Here is a 7,260-nt window from a genome sequence, read left to right on the forward strand (position 1 = left end):
TGTAAAGCTGTGTGTACCAGCCCCCTGCCCCTGGCCGCTGAGACAGCATGTATGACCCAGACCTTCCACTTCTCCCACCCAGACAGTCTCATTCCCACTGTGTCAATCAGAACTCTTTTGGTTGCAGATAACAGAAGCCCAGCTCAAACCATCTTAGACTTAAAATAAAAATAAAAGGAGGCTGCATCTGCCCATGTCATTGGAAAGAGCAGGGAGGCTCTGCCATTAGACCTAGGGTTCAAGTATGGTCACCAAGCCAAGATTGGTCACCCTCTCCTGACTCCTGATTTCTCTGTGTCAGCTCTGCTCCAGGACCACGAGCAGGAAGGTGGTCACCAGCGGCCCCAGAACATCAAGAAGAGGGAGTGTCTCTGTATTTGCAAACACTTAGGAGCAGGTGTCCTTTGCCCCCTCAACCCCCCGCCATGGCCAAGGGGATGGAACATGCTGACTGGTCAGGCCTGGGTCCTGTTCCCTCGCCCCTTGAAGAACATGGACCAAGGGTAGGGGAGATTTCTCCCCAAGAGGGAACATGGATGCTATTTCTAGAAGAGGAGGGAAAGACAGGGACCAGGCAGAGACAGTAGGTACCTAACACCCAATTTGCTTTGAGTCAGAGCTACGTTTCCTAGACATGTAAGTAGATCAAGAGCTGAACCTGGAAGGAGATGAATGGGACGTGGGGATTAAACTCAGTATTCTAGAACCCCATGAAAAACACCAGAATATTCCTAGTGGATTAGCCAGGAGTGAGTGCTGTTCCTTGTCACCTTTTACGTTTCAGCTCACGTATTGTCTCCCCAGGGCTCTTCCTAAAGTAACACTCCAGGGGTTCCTGTTGTGGCGCAGCGGTAATGAACCTGACTAGTATCCATAAGGACAACGTTTTGAACTCTGGCCCCACACAGTGCTTAAGGATCCAGCATTGCCATGAGCTGCGGTGTAGGTGGCAGAGGCAGCTTGGATCTGGCATTGCTGTGGCTGTGGCGTAGGGCGGCAGCTGCAGCTCCTGTTGACCCCTAGCCTGGAAATTCTATATCTATTCAGGCATTCCTATCATATAACCCTGTTTATTTTCTTCTAAGCATTTATTATCATCCAAAGTATTTTCCTAGTTACTATCCATCCCCTGACCATAACAAAGATCTTGACTCTTTGGGTCACCTTGCAGCTACCCAAAGCATTTGTTGATTGACTATATGATGAAATCCATGGCTGGCCAATCTGGCTTTGGAATGTCTTGGTCTCTCCTCCGCCCATGACATTTGGGGCACTGCCCTCCTTACCATGGGCTCCAACACCCATAGCCTTCCTAGGATGCCATCCAAGAGCTCCTAATCCCCCCCTCTGAGATGGGTTCCTGCCTCAACCCCAGTGGACAGCTCAATTCCAGAGCCCCCTCTGCCCCAGGGCCAGGTCGGGGGCCGGGTAGCAGCCTGGGGTGGGAGGCTGAGGCAGCCGCAAACTCTCCAGCTGACTGGGAGGCCTGCTCAGTGTAGCTCCATCTCTTGCCTTCCTTTCCGCTCTGTGCGGGCCTCCGGTGATTGTCCCTCAGCAGCACCTCCCGCTCCATTCATCCCCATTAGGCGCTGTCCACACTGGGCCGGAGGGAGATCAATTACCACGGTGGCCACTGAACTGTGCTAATGAGGATGTACACTCCCCCTGATGGTGGCGGGGATGGGTGGGAGGGAGGTGCAGGGGAGACACACGGGCAGGGAGGGGTGATGGAGGCCACCCACAAAAGGCTTGGGGGGCAGGTCCCTTCTAGAGACCCAAGAAGATGCTTCCTCAGGGGCAGTGACCCCAGGAACCAAGGTTTAGCTCAAACTGCATGTGGGAGCAGAGGAAACAGCCTGGATGAGGATTTGATACTTGGGGAGCAGAAGTGACACTGATGAGAAGGGGGGCATCCTCAGGCTTGACCAGTCCAGGTGCCCCCTGCCTCCCACCCCTCTGAGCCTTTGCTCGGACCCTCTGCTCTGCCAAGAATGCCCTTCGGTTGCAGGAAGAGGGACCCCTTCCAGGGCCTGAGAATGAGTTCTTGCCTAACACTAGGAAATGAATTGTCCAATGAGACACACATGTTGACAAAGCAAGACACTTTATTGGGAAGGAACCCCCCGCCCGGAGAGCAGTAGGATAAGAGAACTCAGGAGAACTGCTCTGCCACAGTCTCAGCATTTAAGGAATGGGGTTAGTTTCCAGGTTGTCTCTGGCCAACCGTCTTGCTTGGCCTGTGCCTGGTCTGTCTCAGGGTCCTTCTTGGTGACGCAAGCACCTCCCAGCCAAGATGGACCCCAGCGCCAAGGACCCTGGGAGGTTGGTCATCTCCTCCCTCCTGTTGGCCCCCCCTAAATCCTCCAGTGAGTCTTTAGGGCAGCACCGTATTCCTTATCAGGGCCTCCTACTGTGAGACAACTCATGCAAGGGCTATTGCGGTGCTTGGCAAAGCTGGGTAGTTTCGGTGAGTGGTTCCCTAACATGTCTACCCCACACCCCAAGGGCCAGCTCGGCTGTCATCACCTGCAACCCTCCTAGAGCACCCACTGCAGCCTCTTGCCTTTCAGCCCCTTCAGACCTCGCTCTGTAGAGTAATTCTGATTTTACCAGATTGACCTGATCTGTATGAAAAGACACTCAACCTCTCTGATAAGACAACTCCAAGGAAAACCACAAGGAGAGATGGTTTTCTTCTATCCCATTGGCAAAGAGAGAAAAGATGGATAAAGGCAGTGCTGGCTCTGGCTGCCGGAGCGGGAGGTGCAGGTGTAGCCTTCTGTAACTGAGGGTGACCTCTTCAGAGGGTAATTTGACAATAGCTTTGTAAATTCAAAATGTACCTGCCCTTCAACCCAGCCATTCATTTCCCAGCACTCGTCCGCTGAGATACAAGTGCCCAAAGGTAGAAGTAGCAGGGTGCTCACTGCCTGGAAATGGCCTCTGTGTCCAGCAGGAGGGTCAGGAGAGGCATTCAGGCCACATCACCCAATGGTCATCCCTGGCCTCCTGCCCTTGGAATGAGATCAGCAGAGTGTCCATCTCCAAGCTGTTAAGGGGAGTCAATCGGTTAATACAAATAAAGTGCCTAGAGGAGCAGCCGGCACAGAGTAAGTATAAGTTCTCGCTATTATTATGGGTTTGTTCTTGTTGAAAAGCATTGGGTGGATCTGTCCATACTGATATGTAATTATCTCCCAGAAACACTGGTCAGTGAAAAATGCAGACAGAGGCCGCAGCTGCCAGTGGGGCAGAGTATGGACTGGGTTCTGGCTGGCTGGCTTTGTTGCTTGAGGAGCTCTGCTTTTGAATGCACAGGCCATCTCAGGAGCACTGGGTGGGGCTGACAGGGTGGCTGCCTCCAGGGAGGGGCAGGAGATCCGGAGGCAGGGACGAGAGGGAGATTTGCACAGAGGCTTCTGCGCAGCTTGCGGGGGTGTGGGTGGGGGTTCTTTATTTTTTGGCTGCCCCACAGCATATGGAGTGCCCAGGCCAGGGATCAGATCCGAGCTGCAGTTGTGACCTAAGCTGCAGCTGTGGCTATGCCAGATCCTTAACCTCCTAACCAGGAAATTGAACCTGCATCCCAGCACTTCCAAACATCGCCGATCCCACTGAGCCACAGTGGGAACTCCCACGCAGTTTGCAGTTTTTAACCACAGGCCTGCACCACCTGTTCAAAAAAATAAATCACTTGTAAAGACATGATTCACTTGTCTGTGTCTCCCACCAGACCATGAGCACCCCTGAGGGCAGAAACTGTGCTGGAGCCTCTGCGGAATTCCCAGCCTGGCACACAGAGGTCCCTGGCAAACGTTGGCTGATGGGTGAGCAGGCTGGAATTCCATGTGGTTCCACTGCTGGGACCCCCCTTCCCCAGGCATGACTCCCAGGAGCCTCCCACTGATTGGGGGCGGGGCCCACAGGAGCAGCCAGGAGGGTCTAGCCTGGCAGATAACGCACAGAAGATCATTCCTGGAGGCAGCACCCTGGTGTCCAGGTGTGTCCAGGCCTCGAAGCGCCTCAGGAGGCTAAGAAGGTCTAGCCTCCACCAAGGGTAGACCCTCTTGGGCCACGGTGCAGGCCTCTCTGCATGCAGGAGGCTGATGTCTCCATCTGTCTGCGCAGCTGCACAGGGGACCAAGAAGGCATTACCGTGGCAACAGCCTTCACAGTGCCAAGGGGCTAATTGTGTGGCTTTCACACCTCTGATGGGCTGAGCTCTGGGTCCCAGATCTGTGGTTTATGTAGCCCCTCAGGCTGCTGCCTGGGCTGAGGTGCAGAAATGAGGCCCCCAGGCCCAAGAAGGGACCTGTCAAGCCACCTCTGCCATCTGCCCCAACTTGGGGCCGCACTCCCCTGTAGCCCTCCTCCTCCTTTTTGGGGGAACAGCAGCTGCTCCAGCTGGAACCCCAGGAGAGAGAGCCCTGCCTTGCCTCTCACTAGAGCCTTGGGGTGGAAAGACCCCCCCCCCCCCCGCCAAGGTGGAAAGAGCTTGACTATCCACCATCCAGTGAGGAAGGGATAGAGAGGCGAAACACAGCTTATCCCCGCAGGGAACAGCGCAGCAGTAGAGAAATGAGGCGGATTTACATGCACACACGTGACTCTGTCTTCAAAACACATCGTGGGGATGGAAAAGCTAGCCCAGCAAGATGGGGACAGTACATTGTCACTTAACACACACACACACACCCCAATGCTGAACATTCTCTATGAGTACATAATATGAAGGCAAAATTTTTTAAATGCAAAAGGCCCAGAGGGATCTATATCTCACAGCTGTGATGTCCCTGGGAGGGAAGTAGAGGGGAATAGAATAGGATGATAAGGGAATTTTAGTGTCTTTTTTATTTATTTATTTTTTGCTTTTTAGGCCCCCACCTGTGGCATATGGAAGTTCTTGGGGTAGGGGTCGAATTGGAGCTGCAGCTGCTGGCCTACACCACAGCTATAGCAACATCAGATCCAAGCCATCTCTATGACCTACACCACAACTTGTGGCAATGCAGGATCCTTAACCTATTGAGTAAGGCCAGGGATTGAACCTGCATCCTCGTGGATACTAGTCAGGTTCTCAACCTGCTGAGCCACAGTGGGAACTCCACATCATCTATTTTTTTAAAGTAGATTGGGTTCCTATTTTACTCGTACTACCAAAATGATTTAAAATTAATATAGGAGTTCCCACTGTGGCACAGCTGGTTAAGGATCCAACATTGTCACAGCTATGGCATAGGTCACAGTTGTGGCTTAGATTCCATCCCTAGCCAGGCAACTTTCATATGCTGAGAGTCCAGACAAAACATTAATTAATTAATTAATTAATATAAAAAGTTATTGCTCCGGAGTTCCCATCGTGGCTGCTCATCAGTGGGTTAAGGCTGCAATGTTAGTCGCAGACGAGGGTTGGATCTGGCATTGCTGTAGCTGTGTGCTGCAGGCCAGCAGCTGCTGCTTTGATTTGACCCCAATTCCTTGGGTGCGGTCCTAAAAAATTTCTTTTAATAAAATAAAATTTTTTTAAAAGGGCTAGTTTTTGGGTCCAGAAATGTTATTGGAACATGGCCATGCCCATTCATTTGTCTTGTGGAGAGATGCTTTCTTCTACAAAGGCAGAGTTGAGTGGTTGTCTGACCTGAAAGCCTAATGTATTTTACTATCTGGTTGTTTTCAGACATAGGCTGCTGTCCCTTGGTCTGGACTGTGAGCACCATGAGGATGGGGTCTCATTTTGTTCTCTTATTTATCCCAAGTGCCCACCAAAGTATCTGACACATAGCAGGTGTGCGATAAAATCTGATTGAATGAGTGAGTGGAGGTTTATGTAATAGAGCATGTCAATTCGACTTCCTGGAGAAAGCGACCCCCCCTTCCCAGCTCCCTCTGGCAGACATCACCGCCTGCAGCAACCAGCAAGTGGGCTTCGGTTCCCCAAGCCCTGCACTGGGAGAGGCATCTATGGGGCAGGAAGCGTCCTTTGCTCTAAGTTTTCAGAGAAGAGAGCAGAGGGTGGCAAGACCTGGATTTGGCACCAAAAGGGTGGGGCTCCCGGGTCCCTGGAAGGTGGCATTCTTGTGCTCAGCCATGCACGGGACCTCACTCCAAAGAACCGACATCCGCAGCCGCTCTCTGACCGCAGCTGACTCGACTGCCAGCGTGAGCTGCGCTTTGGTGCCCTCTGGTGGTTACCGGGACCATCTCCTTCGTAGGCCCTCTCCGGCCATGCTCTGGGGGGAAACGCGGGCCCCACCTCCCCAGCCCATGCGACGTCCTCATCCAGAGATCCAAGTACTCAATAGCTTGGGCTCTTTCTGTCACTTCCAGTGCCCCCATCCCCGGGGTAGCCTGATGTTACAGGATGCCCTCCCTCCAAGTTGATGGGGGAGCTGCTGGCAGCCCCTCCTCTGGTTAGGCTAGGCAGGTCCAGGGCTACTGAGGGGGCTCTCAGGCCACCAGAAATACCCATCCCTGTCACCACCAGTGTCCCTGACAGAGAGTGGGAGGATGACCTTGGTCCCCATGTCCCAGAGACCCACCTAGTGTGATGGGCAGGGGGAAGCCTTATAAGCGTCCTCGTGTTTTCTACACATCCAGAGAGGATCCACTGGGTAAGAGCTCCTCGGTTCAAGGAAAAGAACTGCTCCCAGTTCTGCTTTGGGGACAGAGTTTGTCTCTCACCAGCATGAAATGCCACGTGCTGTGATCATCATGTGCTCATGACCATGTACACACTGCACCACTAGCAACCATTTTGTCTGCCTCTTGCCAAGAGATCATGGGCTCCAGGAGAGCAAAGGCTAGTCTGAGCTGCCTCAGCAACCCCAGCCTCCAGTCAGGGCCGACCTGAGTGGTGACAGTGGATGGCGGATCAGAGGATGTGTGGGTGGTTGAATGAATGGATGAGTGGGTGGATGGATGGATAATCCGTAGCAGAACTGAGATTTGGAGAACTCTGGGTCCCCGGCCAAGGTCATGGCCACTCTTAGCAGTCACTCCTATCCCATCTCATCAATTCCATTTCCAAATATATCCTGGTTCCACCACTTCCCTCTGTCTGTGACCTCTGCCCCTTGCCTACTCCCACCTCGCTCTAGCACCCCAGGTTCCCTTATGCCAAGCCTACCCGGCTTCAGGGTCTCTAGGGCAGCTGGTACTGAAAACTAAAACACTGTTCCCCTGCAGCTTCCCGGAGATAGGACCCCCACTGCCCTCATCAAGGGCGCCCTTCTCCCAGACACCCCAGCTGTCCTCACCCTT

Source organism: Phacochoerus africanus, chromosome 4 (genome assembly GCF_016906955.1).
Source record: "Phacochoerus africanus isolate WHEZ1 chromosome 4, ROS_Pafr_v1, whole genome shotgun sequence".
Lineage (NCBI taxonomy): Eukaryota > Metazoa > Chordata > Mammalia > Artiodactyla > Suidae > Phacochoerus > Phacochoerus africanus.